The 15,857-nt window shown below is 42.3% G+C and overlaps 1 long non-coding RNA gene across 1 annotated transcript in view; it reads left to right on the plus strand.

Moving 5' to 3' along the window:
- LOC131407446 (uncharacterized) overlaps window positions 1–15,546 on the plus strand; it is a 144,230-nt gene extending 128,684 nt beyond the window's left edge. The window contains exons 2-3 of the long non-coding RNA XR_009220492.1: window positions 12,734–12,883; window positions 14,696–15,546. This is a non-coding gene — a long non-coding RNA (uncharacterized LOC131407446). The remainder of the gene's footprint in view (window positions 1–12,733; window positions 12,884–14,695) is intronic.
- Window positions 15,547–15,857: the final 311 nt, after the last annotated feature.

Raw genomic sequence — 15,857 nt, forward strand, 5'->3', positions numbered from 1 at the left:
ATATTGTCTGATACAATGAGTACACTTTCATTAGTTATATATTTACTCTAAAGAGAAGTAGGTTCTCTTTACCAGCTCCATTTTCAGATGAGAAAGCCAAGACTTGGAGGGATTAATTTGACTTGCCTAATGTAGTGTAGCCAGAATTTTGGAATCCAGGATCTTTGCTCTTTTTTTTCTTCTTTCACACCAGTCTTCCACTTCTTCTTCTTTTTTTTTTGTAACTTTCTGTTATGGAAAATGTTAAACATTTACAAAAGTAGACAGAATAGTTTAACAAATGCCCGCATAATCTTTACTTAGCTAAAACAGTTACGAGTTTCTGGCCACACTCATTTCATCTCTACCCTCACGTACCCCCTTCCATATCACCTAGAAGCCAATCCCAGACAGGCATATAGCATTTCTTCTGTAAATACTACAATACAAATCTGTAGTCGAAGCTCTTGGCACCCTGTGTCACATCTGCCTGTCCACCTCTGATTTCAGCTGCAGCTGTGGCAGAAGTTTATGTGGGAGCTCAGACTCTCACTGATAGTAAAAATGTCACTCCCCAAGTGGGTGCCATGTGTGTTTTTACTTTCTGCCTCACAGTCTTCTCTGAAATGTTGGGAATTTTCAACACTGGAGTTATGAATTCATCCAATGGGGAATGGGAATGGGAGATAAGGTCGTGGCATCTGGTCTGCAGATGGACAATTCTGGGGGGGCATTCTGTACCCTTCTTGGAGGTCTGCTTAGAATCAAACCCCACTGCCCATGGCTGTGACCTTGATAACAAGCCCTTTGACTGGCTTTTGCTCTTTCTCTGTCTTACTCTCCCCATTGCCTCACTTTTACTTCCTAAGATCGCTTCTCTCCCAACTACCTGAACCAAGTTCCTTTTCTCAAGCTCTGCTTTTAGGAATAGCTCAATATTTCCAGGCCTATCTAAGACTTTTTAGTGAACAGAACTAGGAAATATGTTCTTTTTTATTTCGTTGTTTGTTTTAAAATAAAATATATCTTGAGCTCACACTGATAGTTCTTTAAACCAGTACTATTTTTCTTAAGATATTCTATCCCACAGCTGTATCTCTTTCTCCCACTCCGAGAATCCAAGTTCTCAAGGACACTTGAGATAATAGAATAGCACATAATTACTTATTTGCTTTATCCCACAATACACATAAAAATCTCAAAATAACAATTTCAACACCATCACTAACAATGTGATTACTGGAAACAGTTTAAAATTTGGATTTTTGTTTTTTAGCATTTCTTTTTGTCTTTAGGGTTTATCCTATGAGGGATGTGCCTTATAAAAGGCACCTGGGTTTTTTTCTGTGTAAGAGAACGTGTGGTATAAAGGAGCCTCACCAGAAAACAGGTCTGTTACACACACTGCCATGTCCATTTGGAATTTAGGACCTCCTATTGACATAGCAGCCAGCCTGGTGGTCTAGTGGTTAGGATTTGGCACACTCATCACCGTGGCCCAGGTTCATTTCTCCATCAGGGAACCATATCACCTGTCTGTTGCTTGTCATACTGTGGCAGTTGTGTGTTTCTGTGATGCTGAAAGCTATGCCATAAGTATTTCAAGTACCAGCAGAGTCACCCATGGTGGACAGGTCTCAGTGGAGCTTCCAGACTAAGACAGACTAGGAAGAAGGACCTGACCACCCACTTCTGAAAAAATTGGTCATGAAAACCCTATGAGTAGCAGTGGAGCATTGTCTGATATGGCACTGGAAGGTGAGAGGATGGTGCAGAACGTCTGGGCAGGGTTTTGCTCTGCTGTACACAGGGTCACTAGGAGTTGGAATTTACTTGACAACACTAACAACAACAAATTGATATAGTAGCAAACCAGAGAAGTTTAATTTGATCTTGGTCCGGGTTGAGGTCTTAGCCTTCAACTATGGCTATTTCACATGTGAGCCTAAGGAATTATACTTCAGTGATGTGGCCTCTCTGTCCCTCCCTCGAGATGACAACAGAAGCCCACCTCAAGCAATTAAGGAAATAGAAATTCATTGTATCAAAAGGCTAGGGGACATTCTCTCCTTATCTATTAGTTTGGAGTAAATCTGCTCTTGGAAATAAAGACTCTCTAATAGGAAACATGTCCATGCCTCTTACTCAGCTGGTGGCTACCATTATGCCCACCTCCCAGGCCCAACTTCTGGGACCAGAAAGTCTAGAAACAGCCTCCGGCATCAAGTGGTCAGACAGCTCCATGCTTTATACCACACATTCTCTATACCACCATCATCTCCTGTCTCCCTTTCTTGTTTACGATGTCCAAGAGGCAGGCAGCGGTGCCGAAGTGGATGAGATGCCAGAGTACAAGAACAGGGCACAGGCACAGGTCATCTGAGCCTCAGAGAGGAGGAAGTCAGACTCACATGTAAGTGGAAGGCACTCAAGCATCTGACAAAAACCATGGGCCTTAGTGACCCAAAATGGCAGCTCTGTGGACCATGTTCCTAGACAGTTCAACAGCATCCTCATCCCAGTGTTCTGTCACTCTTCTGTCATTGTATCACTCTGACAGGTCATGAAAAGCCCTGTGGAGTTTTATGCCACATGGCTCAAGCCTCCAACATCTATGCAATGCTGAGGAAAATATTGGATATGATTAATGGAGCCTGTTTTGAGTCATGGCATCTGTCAGCTAGAGCACATAATGGAAAGCAGGGCCAGGAAGGAAGCACATGTGGATTTAGGTGAAAAGAAAGGAAACAGAGGATTGGGGTTTGCCTCATTCTGGCCTCTGTAGCTGGACCAGCCTCTCCCACGGGTACATGCTGGATGTCTGCAAATGCCCAGCTGTGGGCACGGCTTCTTACACTCTGTGACATCTCCTGTTTTCCAGCCTGGTCCCATGTGACTGTCTCGTCCAGACTTTTCATCAGGGATGGTCTTTGCATGACTGCTGAAATGATGAAACTGTGTCCCTAACTGTGATATAGACAGAACTGAAGGAAAGACTTGAACTTGCTGCCTTTCTCCTTCTCCTCTTTCAAGTGCCTTCATCTTGTCCTGTCTCAGCTCAAGAACCCATGTGGCTCTCTAGCTGCCTAGAGGATGGAGTCCAGACTCCACGGTCAGGCACCGAGACTTTTGCATCTTGAGTGCCTATGCCTCCCGTGTGTGATCCTTCCAAGCCAGCCAGATGGCAGTTCTGCCACCCAAACATGTTCTGTTCAGATTTTCTTATGCCACCTCACCCTAACCTTGGCAGTGATCCTTCAGAGTACAGTTTCAGTCCCACTCTTTCCTGATCACCCAAGCCACAAGGGTATATTTTTCGTCTGAACCACAACATGGACAGTCTATTCTGTGCTCCTAGAATTCTCTAAGAACTCATAGCCTACTGACTTGTCTTGCTAACATTTCACATATGTGTATGTGTGTGTGTGTGTGTGTGTGTGTGTGTGAGTGTATGCACATGTATGTGTGTCTCGACTGCCAACTGACTTAGAAGTTCTCTAAGGTCTGGACCATGTACCATCCATCTTCTGAAAATCCCTACAGTCACTAACACTATGTTCATTGTATAACGGGATGTTAGATGGGACTTTTCCTGTTGTCTAGAAATGGACAATTAGGACTTACGAAAAAGGGCAAAATTCTGTACCCCAAGCTCTGTAGTGAGCCGAAAAACATTTGGAAGGCAAATGCCTCTGGGGTTTTTAATAGCTCTGCTACCATTTACCACCTCGTCACCTCCCTCCATTTTATATGAATTTATGTAAATCTGACAACCGGGTGTGGAGTGAGATGAGGAGTAAGACTCAAGGAAAATTGCTGGAGTAGTAAATTGTCAGCCTTTCTCCCCTCAGTGGACATGGAGAGGGTTGTAGTCATACCCAAGTCATACCAAGTAAGAGGGATGCTCTGTTCCAAAGGAATCATTCCTTGAATGAGGGTGAGACTTCTAAGAAGAGGGAGGGAGGCATCACATTTCCTTGTTGCAAGTCTAATTAGTGCAGTTGATGGCCTACCCTTTGTGCCTTATTTGAGTAGTGGGAGAAGAAAGGTGGAGAAAGGCGAAAGTGAGGAGACAGACATCAGCAGTGGAGCAACTAGCATGGCCAAATAATGTGAGTTTAGCATAAATCAACTAGACATGGATAGAAGGGGAGCTAGGCTTGTGTGACTCAGGGCCTCTACTCCTTTCTTAACCAGAATTCCTAGTATTTATCCCTTTTTTTTGAATAAAGGACTTTATGGCTAAAAATAGTTAAAACATAGCGGCCTAATTTTTCTCTCAACCCTCTACCCACCTACCCATCGTCATTCAAAAAGACCCTCAATGAAAAAAAATCAACTCCTATATGCCAGGCTCTATGTCAGACTCTGGGATACAGAGAAGGATAAAGGCACAATTAGCAGGTTGATTCTTGTAGACTTTCTCTTCTCCCTGTTCAGATTGCCCCAAGTTGTACGGGCAGTCCAGACACATAAGATTATAAAAATGTTTGATGTAGATCAGTAATTCCATTCTCTATCCTTGATCTGCAAAATGAATGCTGCCAGCGGGGTAGGGGGGAGGCAAGACTATTTCAAATTATCCAATGCCGCTGGCTTCCTGTCTTAGCTACGCATCAATAAGTGGTTTCAGAGGAAGAGGTAAATTGACAATTTAACACACTGTGTAATATCCGGAGGGGGCAGATAATCAATACTCATTGGATTTGCCACCAGGTGCAAATTCACGGAGGCTCTGGGTTGCCCCAACTTTTCGTGTATTCTGCAAACTCCAACAATGCCTACAATAAAGCTCCTCTGTTTGAAAATGATGGAATTTATTTTTGCTGCTTGGAATTTATGACAGGTGAAATTGCAGGACATGAGAGAGTCTATCAATTTAATTTCCCCTGGAAGAGTAGTCCTGCTTGGTTGAGCAACAGCCAGCTTTGAAGAGGACCAACTCAAATCGAGAGAAGAGTAAGATCCCTCAGCCGCATATTTTGAAGTGTAAAACAAATGCACTGAAAAGAAAATAGAGAGCCTGCACTGGGAACCAGACATATTGATCCATCAGTGTGGTATTTAAAAAAAGAAAGAAAGAAAAAGAACACCCCCATTTTCTCCTTTGTCATATTGTAGTTACTTTGCCCAGGGATAAGCAGCAGGAGATTCAGAGTTTAGGAAAATGCACAATGAACTTTCCATCATCAACTTGAATTCTTTCCTTTCTACCCTCTGCTTCTTTCATAAAAATTCAGAAAATGTCCCTTATCTACTTTGCTGGGCTTTTCTTTCACCCCTCCTTGCACTTAAAGTGCACACATTAGTCATATTGTCTTCCTGAAGTGTCCGCCAAATTGTGCTGCAGTCTCTGCCTGGAGCATCCCTCCCTGCTTTGCACCTGGCTAATTACCCTTGGTCTTTTTGGTCCCTGCTAAAACATTACCCCGTCTGGGAAGATTTTCTCCCTGGACTGGATTGGTCATCCTTCCTCTGAGCTTCCTTTGCAGTGTCACAACACAGATAATTAAATGTTTAGGAGTTCACTTCCTTCTCAGGGCCAAAGGATCCTTGAGTGCAGGCAGGGTCAACTTTGATGCTCCATGTCTCCAGTACCAAATCCTGCATCTGGATCACAGGAGGGGTTCAGTTCAACCTGTTGGATGAAAGATGAATTATGGGATGAATGAGTGCATGTGAGTCAGGAAGCAGGCTTCCCTGGACACAAACCCTGATGGCCATGATTTAGCCATGTTGCTAGAACACCTGCCTGTTGTCTTTCATGCAATTCATCAAGCAACTCAATCAGGTAAGTTCTGCCAGGCTGAGGGTGTTCAATGTTGTCTGGCAAAGAGATGGCCTGGTCGGACCTGACTTCCCACCCCTGGGTTGGTTGGATTCTCCCTGCCTCCAACCAGCCCTCATTGTGATCTTTCCAACGCAACCATCTGGCCATTTCATGCCCCCATTTAGCATCCTTCCATGGTCTCTTATGCCAACTGATTTAAGTCTCAATGACTTAGTGAAGCAACCACGTCTCTGTGTGATTGGAGCTCAAGTGTCCTTCCCAGTCCCATTTTGTGCCTCAGCCTCTCCATTCTCTCGGAAATACTCCTTTGACTAGTCATACGCGTTAAGCTGTTTCCTTTGCCAAAATGCTCTACTCTTCTCTGCCTAGAGAATTCCAACTCTTTCTTTATGATACAATGCAAATGTTACTCTCTCTGAGAAATCTTTGTAGATTTCTTCAGAGTTTGTCCTGTTGACCCCAGTCTAATTGGGGAGATAAAAATTTTAAAAGGGAAATCCTACACAGTGTAGTAAATGAAGATTTTGCACATTCTGTGCTTTAGCCCTTGCAGTACTATTCTCTCCTTACAAATAGTCTGATAGGTCCTCAATCAAAGCTTGTGAAAAACAAAATGGCAGGCAAACAGAACAGGCTAGAGAGTGTTATTCCTTAGAGTCTGTCATTCCTCCAGGAGAAGTGAGGGATGTTGCTGCTAGTCAGTAAGGGGACAAGTCTCCTTCTCATCTCTCAGGTTTCTGCTCGCATGGCATCTCCTCCAAGAGGCCTTTGGTGACCACCTGTCTAGAGTCACCCATTACCCTGCCTTCTCTCTTTGTGACACATTGCACCATCTGAAATCATCTTCTGCATTTGATTGCTTACAGCCATGTGCATCATACTTCTCCCCAGAATGTGGCTCTGTAAAGGCAAGGATTTAGTCTCTTATTTACCACTGTGTCCTCAGGCATGGGAACAATGCACGTAATGTGCTCCGAGGCTTACCAGCTGGTAAATATTTCTTGGATAACAAAACAAAAAAGTCAATGAGGAACATACTTCAGTAATCATTGGAGCCAATGGAAGAAGTGGCCTCCTCTCTTAGGGATATTTGTGGGATTATGGGGCTCTACACAGGACCTGAAGTGACTGTGAGTACCCCACTTGGGCCAACTTTCTACCAAACCAGATGTATCTCAGGGTAAAATCTGAGATGCTTGGACTAGCATCCAACTATCTGACTGCCAAGTACATCTACCATCTAAAAGAGAAGACCCACCATAATAACTCTTGTAGACTTCTGTAACCTGTGAATGTTCTCATTTTTTCATTTTTTTCTTTGTTACCAAACTCCCCAAGGATATTAACCCTAAACTCCTTAAAATGAAAAATAGGAGTAGGATGGAAAGGAGGAGGAGGGAGGGAGGGAAGGATAAATATTTGAAACAAATTTGCCTCCCCTTTTTTATTACTTTAGACTTGGGGTTGCAGGATGGTCATGTTGGGTGCATTTTACCAAGAATAAGTGTGTTAGCTAAGAGAGATAGGGAAAAATATATTGTTCTTACCTAGCCAGCAGAGCCCAGCTCAAATGTCACCTCCTCCCTGGTCATTTCTGAAGACCTCAGCCTTTGTTTTTCTTGTTCTAAATTCCCTATGGAATTGGTACCTCTAACTTGAGCCCTTAATTGAAGACTGTCTTGATTTAGTGCCATTTTTGTCATGTCTCTGCAGTGGGCTTTTTGCTTACTATGGATAGATGCCATGCAGTATGGAGTTCCACAGCAGTAGCACCAGGCTGACCCCTCACCTCAGATCTGATGACTGACTGAAGTCAAAGCACACAGATACCTCTGGCCACAGTATATAGATGTGGTCTCATTTAATCCTTGCGACAACTGTCTAGGCATAGATGTTATTTTACAGGTAAGAAAATTGGGGGTTAGAGAGGTCGAATCATCTGCCCAAAGCCACATAGCTCACAACAGGCAGAACGAGGACTCTATCGGGATTCATCCTGTGCCTTTTCTCCTGTTCCTGACTTGGAGAATGTGCTTCTGGCAGAAGAATACTCAAAGCCAGGCTCAGTGGCCATTGATGGCGGACATGGAATCCTGCTTCTGAAACTATTTCCACTCTCAGATCCATAGCATGTGTTGCTGCTTCAGGTTGGCTTCTAAGTGCCAGCAACAGACGGTGCTCCGCCTCAGGGCCCATTAGGAGGTCATGAGTCGGGGAGCTCTGGGTCCCCATAATTGTGCCAAAATTCACCGGCTAGGAACAGGACAAGGGTTGTTTTGCTCTGCTGTTTTGTATTGGGCCTCAGGGCAGCTGGAGGAAGAAACAGGGAGAGGAGGATGGTAAGGAGTTTAAAGTTCCTGCCAGCAGTAGACTCGATATCTCTTCTCTTGAGTTCATCAGATGTAGCAGATTAGCATCCTGGGGAAAAAAGACATCTGTCCTCATAATTTTAGGAATAACTCTTTATTTATAAAGACTCACATTTAAAAGTTCTTTCTTGATCAGAAAGAACACCATGGTATTTATTCTTATCTTTTTTTTTAAACACAGAATTGTAAAGAAAATAAGAGCTACTTGTATAGAAAGAGGCTACAACAAATGTTACTAGTGGTTATCTCTTTTAGAGAGATTATTATTTTTTAAACATACCTGGGATCATGCTTCACTTATATACAATTTTTAATCCTGTTTTACTCATTTAACACATCATAAGCTTTCTTCTCATGTACTTAAATATTTCTCATGAGCATAACTTTCATTGACCGCATCATAATTACTTTAAGGACATACCGTAATTTGCTACCATTTTTCTAACATTGGACACTTGTATTCATTTCCATGTTATGTTTCACTGAATAGCCGTGGTGGTGGTTTTGTTTTCATGGTGATCACAGAGAGGTCATCAACTTGTTAATCATCCTAAGGCCATCGCGAATAGCCATTCTGAATTTCCATATAATTGTCATGTAATGATACCATGTGAGTGCTTGGGAAACCCACCCAGGAGGTCATTATAGCTGAACAATGGTTCATGAGGACTTTAAACATAGTCTGTGGCAGTCTTATGCTTTCCGGGAAAGAACCGTCCTCTCCCAACTAAGTGTTCTGAATTAATGCAGTTCTCCAGGGAAGACTGTGGGGAGACGAGATCTCTCGTTTAATGATGTGCCATCAGCTCACTTAATGCTGATTTCCACATCACCCAACAGAGGTTAGGAAATAATATTCTCTCGCTTTTGTGTGCTTTCCTGTGGATTATTCCTGTGGAATAATGATGTTAACACCTCTAGGCGAGTTGACATCCAAGCCTGAAATGGAGACTGTCATTTTCGAAAATGTCATGATATGTAAATTCAATCAAACTTTCTCTCTGGCAAAGTTTGTTACTATCCTTTTTAATTAATTTAATACCTTATTCTTACCACTTGCCCAATAGAGTAGGCTGGTAAAGTTACTGCAATATCTTTATTTAAAAAGGAGATTGAGACAGGGTGAAGAGGAAAGCAGGAGATTTTTCAGGAGACAGCTATGAAATGGGCCAGATTCAGTTGAGGTGCCCATCAAGGTTCTTTGGCCTTGCTGGCAGCATGCCTCTGTCTCCTCATGCTCCTCTGGGTTCCTGGGCTTGCCTTCCATGGAGAACCACCTCATTCTTTAGATCTTCTCTATAACTTACAATCTCAAATGGAAATTATGGAGCATTTTGAGACCTTGGAGCCAGTGATACAGCCAAGAGGTGACGTGGCCCCTCCTTCATCTCCAAAGTCATCCTCAATAGTAATAATACTATTGGTGAGAAAATAACAGCAGCTGCATGGACTAATGGCATTTTCTTAGCCTGATGTAAAGCATCTTTTGAAAATTTTGCCATTCCTATTGATTTGCATCATATGGTGTAAGTAAAATGAGTGTGCTTACTGTGCAAACACAGCTTCAAGACAATTGTTTGCCAATCAGCATGCTGCCACCAAGCCCCTCCTGTGTACAAATGCTGGATCTGCCTAGAGAAGTGGCTTTTAATCGACTTTTGGATTATGGATCCCTTTGAGACTGTGATGAAAGCTTTGAATCCTCTGCAAGAAAAAAATGCACAGATACATTTTGACATACAATTTCAAGGGGTTTTCGTAGCCCCTAAAGCCAGGTTAAAGTAAAACAAAACAAAAAGGCAAAAATCTGTCTGAACAGGCCCAAACACTCTCCAGAAAAGAAAACCAAGGTCTAGAGAAATAAGTGGTTTGTTTGGGTCTATTTAGCAAGCATGCAACAGAGCTGGGACTAGAATTCAAGTTACTAAGTAGTGTTTCCTCCAGATTTTAGTGACTTGCTTTTTTAGTGACATGTAGCCAGGGGTTGTATTCAAAATATTGACCAACCACTCTAGCTTGGAAACACAGCTGATCTGATGAATCAATTGATTCTCTCTGTCACCTGGGGGCTTATGTTCAGAGGCGCATGTTTCCTGAGATGGGAAAAGGCCTGGGGACCAGCCAAATACTTAACCACAAGCAGGCTGAAGTGGCAGGCACGGCCACAATCTGCCCATGGCAGCAACTTTGTTCTCTGCCCATAGAAGGAGCGGGCATCCAAGATTGAATACGAAATGAGGGCACCTAGGGTAGACAGCCTGACCACCAACAACTGAGAGCTCGGCGATGATTCCTTGAGTAATGTGCAGTTTGAGGTTTGCTGGGAGACAGAGCAATTGATTCTGGTTTCCTAGGCAAGTGCTTCAAATCAGATCGAGTGTTGAGTGTGGTTTAAACCATACCATCCAGATGATACTATGCAACCTCATCAACCTTAAGAATCAGCGATGTGGACAGTGCTGGCAGAGCCAGTTGTGTGGTTTGTATAATCTCTTTCTTTGCAAGATGCTTCCCCCCAAGCAAGATTTTCCATCCTCTTAGAGTCAGCAAACATTAACTCTGTGAAGGGACTCAGAATTCATCTAGGGCAAATCCAATCCCATCTGCCCTGCTTATCTGCCTCCTCTAGCTCCATTTTATACTTAGGGAAGCAGAGTCTCAGAGAGGAAAAGTGATGAACTCAAGGTGTGTGCAAATTTAGTGCTGAAACTCAGTTCTACTGCGCCAAGCCTGTGTCATTCATAATATTACTGTTTATTGGGCCTTTAAAACAAAATACCATCTTTATAAAGATTTTTTTCTTTAGCAATTTATTAAAATATATTCTCTTCTATTGCCCTATATATTTTATGGGAAAACATATTATTAAAAGTCTCAAGTCAGAGCAGATTCAATGGGGCAGTACCCTTGCAGGGAAGTCAAAACCGCCTCCTGAAAACAAATCTTCTAAAGTGAATTTTCCTCAATCTGTTATGGGCAAGTTGTTTGGGGTTGGATGTGAAGAAAGCTCCTCTGCCATGGGGGTCTCATCTCAGCACTGCTGCAGAGGATCATTCCACGGGCAGGGCCACAATTTGTCCTGCGATACATGTGACTCTGCAGGTTTCCAAAGCATTTTATTGTAGCATTTCATCGCCCTAACCTTTCCAAAATGGCAAATGAGACATTCCCTGCAACCTAGTGTTTCTCAACACAAACATTAGCTTGCAGTGTTTTCTTCTCTCTTACCTTCCAAAGAAATCTATTGTTGAAACTTTGCAAACAGAGATAAGCGAGCCCATCCTCCCATCCGTTTACTGCAATTCCCTTAATTGCTAAATTACCCCCTGCTGTTTGTCTTTCTACGGTATTTTTGTGCTCAAGTTGAGCTCTGGAATAGGTAAGGTTCTCTGGGTTGTGTCAACAGGATTATCACAAATCCTCTTTCTAATAGCTCTGCATGCAGTGGCATACCTCAAAGTGCTAGTTTCAGCTGCCAGACTTTCCATATTCATGAATATCTGCATATAAAAACTAGGGCTTTATTTGCATATGGATTAAAACATGATGTGGGTTTTCCTGCAGTTCATGTTCCCTGAAGTAGAGCTATAAATTGACTATGTTTTCCTTGCACTGTCATTTTTACTTATGTTTTAAAACATAGTTTAGTTTTTATTTATTTTTTTTATAAAAATAGTATGTGCTTATTGCAAAAATTAGAAAATGCAAAGTAAGAAGAATAAAAACTTCTTCCAAAATCTTACCACTCAACTGCATTTTGATGTGCCTATGTCACTACGAGGCTTTTCCCCCAGAAGTTGTCAGCATACTCTATATACAATTTTATCCTTTCCTTTAAATTTAACATGACAAAATTTGCCTTCCACAGTATTTTAAGATGGTGTTATATACTGTTTTTTAAGGGCGGCATAATATTCCATTACATAGGTGCGTCATAGTTGTCTGGACGTTAGAGTGTTTCCTTTTAATACTTTTATTATTTTTGCTGCTGTAGATAATACTGCTTTGAAGATTTTTGTGCATTAAGTGTTGGGTAATTGCCCTCAAATACTTTATCAGAAGTGGTATAACTAGTTCAAAGGTTTTTTTTTTTAAGGTTCTTGATATAAATGACCAGTTTTCTTTCTAAAATAGTCAAATCCATTGGCACTCTCACAAGCACACTATGAGAATGTTTATTGTATCCCAGCTTTACCAGCTGTGATGCATATGTCTTCTCAAATCTTATAGACAAGAGTGGTATCGCATTGCTATGTAAACATCTTTGATTACAAGTGAGATCAAACTTTTTCCATGTGTTTTTTTTTTTGTGTGTGTGTGAGGAAGATCAGCGCTGAGCTAATATCCATGCCAATCCTCCTCTTTTTTGCTGAGGAAGACTGGCCCTGGGCTAACAGCTGTGCCTATCTTCCTCCGCTTCATATGGGACGCCGCCACAGCATGGCCTGACAAGCGGTGCATCCCTGCGCGCCCAGGATCCGAACCTGGGCCGCCAGCAGTGAAGCGCGCGCACTTAACCGCTACGCCCCCGGGCCGGCGCTCCATATGGGTTTTAACTAACTGTATTTCTTTTCCTATGAACTCTCTTTTCCAGTCATTTCATGGGTTGTAGTTTAAGATTGAAGTTGAGCATCATGAGAATGCCATTGTGTGAGGCTTGTCTGTATAGAACATAGCAGAACCTGAAAACCACAAGTGCCTTTCTTCATATCAAGTGGACTCTGCCAATCCTCCTTAGAGATGTGTGAGTTTGGGGCATTTCCTTGTACTTAAGCTGATGTAAGTTTTTCTGCTTATGACTGTGTGGAATGAGTCTTAAATGGACCCCTATAGAAGTACCCACTGTTGGTTACTAGCAGTGGGGTCTCATTTGGAATGACTGAAATAATGTTCCGTCATTAGCCTGGAGGTCGTTCTATGATATGGGCAATCACTGGTGATGCAGTCTAGCACAGTGGAGGTGGTCTTGAGCAATCTCCACTTGACATATGCACGTAATGAGATGTCTGCGCCTGAGGGTTCAATTTAATTGGTATCTTCCTCCTCCTTCTCTGTTCCCATCGAAGGCAAATCAACTTGGGACATTTAAATGGTGTCTTCTCTGAAGTCTCCTGCTCAGTGTTAGCTCCGAGAAATAAAAGCTCCATCTTGTGGGCCTTAAGTAATAGGAAATATTTGACACTTGGCATTTCCCAGCTTCGTGGAAAGGAATCAGAGAGACGAGGGTGAGAAGTGCTGATTTTTACCACAGCTATTGTCACCTCAGTGGAGCAGCACTGTTCCCAATTGTGTGTGTGTGTGTGTGTGTGTGTGAGTGTGTGTGTGTTCTTGGTCGAATGAATTCAACTATTTTGTAAAGAATCAAAAAAGTGAAATTAATCAATATTAAAGTCTAGAAAGTTGATGTGATCATTTCATCATCTCATTGCATTCTGACTCATCCTGAATTAAAAACAAATGTGCCCTCCTTGTACTTGTGCTGGCAAGACTTGACCCAGGCATTGCTGTCTATGTGGTCTTAAGAAAACCAAGGCTTGAGGGAGAATTTGCCCAGCTCAAAAGAGAAGTTGAACTATTGGTCTCTAAATTTCTTTGCAATGCATTCTTGTGTATTCTTAGACTTTATGACCCACCCTCAGAAGGAGACATCCTTTGATTTGTTTTTTCAACTTAGGATCTCATCTGCTTGTAATTTGTTGCTTAGTCCCCTTGTGACCTAGGACGTTGCATATCTGAGACGGATGGCTGGGTTAGGGGTACAATCTGTGACATGGGAACAGTTTTCCTCTTTATGAACCCAATAGGTCTGTAGAGCTCCCAGGTTTCCTTTATTAGTTCCACATGCTAACAGTTGTGCTGTCCCAGATACAGCTACTGTCTCTTTTTGACCCCAACCCTGAGCTGTATATTTTAGGGCTCTATAGAGCTTCCCATCTGATTCTAGTTTAGGTTAATGCCCCACATAAAAAGAATTGAGATGTCCATTTACAGCAGGAAGTCCTGGGAACTGGAGCCTCATAAAGAGCTCAGACCATGGGGCCAGGTCAAAAAGAAGAAAATGAATCTGTGTGAACTTACATCTAGAAACCACTATGTGTATGTGGTTTCTTTTGGAATAGAGGGTAGATTAAAGCAAATAGCACAACTGAAAAACAAATACTAAAAAACAGAAACCCCTACGACATCACTTTAAGCATGGAATGAATTTGGAAAACAAAATTTATTCATTCACTCACTCATTCATTCATTTACTCATTCAACAAATGCTTATGGGGTGCCCTCATCTGCCAGCCAGCAGTTGTGCCAGACTAAGAATAGAGGGGCAATATGGTGGTGTGTGTGCTGTTTGGGCTCAGCCCAGGAAGCACAGATTTCAGATAGGAGCTAAAAGAAAAAGATAAGCAGAAAGAGGGACACCCAGGTCATTTGATGGCGGAGAGAGAGCAGATTCCCAGGTAAAATGTACGTGTATTAGTTTTCTATTGTGTCTCAAATTGCTGCCATAAATTGCCACAAACTCAGTGGTTTAAAAGAACACAAATTTGTTCTCTTACAGTTCTGGAAGTCAGAGTCCTAAAATGGGTCAGCAAGGCTGCATTCCTTCTGGAGGTTCAGGGAAGTATCAGTTTCCTTGCCTTTTCTAGCTTTTAGAGGCCACCTGCATTCCTTGGCTCATGGCCCATCCCCCATAATATCTTCTAATCTCTCTCTTTGTCTCTCTACCTCTCTTGTTATATTGCTTTCTGTTTCATAAGGATCCTTGTGATTGCGTTGAGTCCATCTGGATAATCCAGGATAATCTCTCATCTCAAGAGCCTTAACTTAATCACATCTGCAAAGTCCCTTTTGCCATATAAGGAATGTATTCACAGGTTCTGGAGATTAGGGCCTACTCCTCTTTAGGGGGCCATCATTCAGCCTACCGTAATCCAATAGCAAGGAAATCGAATATTTGGGGACATGATAGATTGTCCTTTACAGTTATTTGTTTTGGAGGTAGGGACAGGGAGAGGTGGATACGGACCCCTTTCATGCTCCATCTTGGTGTCTCCTCCCAGCCCCAGTAGAACACACATGGATAGTTATTTCCAATAAGATTGCAGAAAGGAGAATTGCAAGCAAAGGGATAAAAGACAAGGAGGACCCCTGATTTATAATTCTTCCCACTGGACATGTATCCAGTCAATGAAAGTGTGGTTTCAGGCAGGCCTACATTAACAAGCTCCAAATTAGTGACCTTGTAGAAGAAGGCAGCATGCTGACTGAAGAAAGATGGATATTTTTTCCACAGGATTGGCTTTTGGTCTTACTCTGCCAGGCCTGAGGTGTAGGCACAGGGGAATGAGTCAATTAGGTCTCCTGCTATCAGATCTATGAGATCCCTCTTATTATGCCACACACACACACACACACACACACATGCGCGTATACACGTGCACATAAACACGTACACACACACATACGCATACATACCCATGTCTACACATTCACATTTATATACATATTCATGGCAATTCTTTCTCTATGATTTTTAAATTAATAGAATATTTTTTGAGCAGTTTTAGGTTTACAGAGAAATTGAGCAGAAAGTACAGAGTTCCGATATACTCCCTCATACCCCTTCCCCCAACTTCCTCTATTATTAACATATGCATTAGTGTGGTACATTTGTTATGATTGATAAGCCAATATTGATACATTATTATTAACTAAAGTCC

The sequence above is a fragment of the Diceros bicornis genome, chromosome 6 (genome assembly GCF_020826845.1).
Source record: "Diceros bicornis minor isolate mBicDic1 chromosome 6, mDicBic1.mat.cur, whole genome shotgun sequence".
In the NCBI taxonomy this organism is placed as follows: Eukaryota; Metazoa; Chordata; class Mammalia; order Perissodactyla; family Rhinocerotidae; genus Diceros; species Diceros bicornis.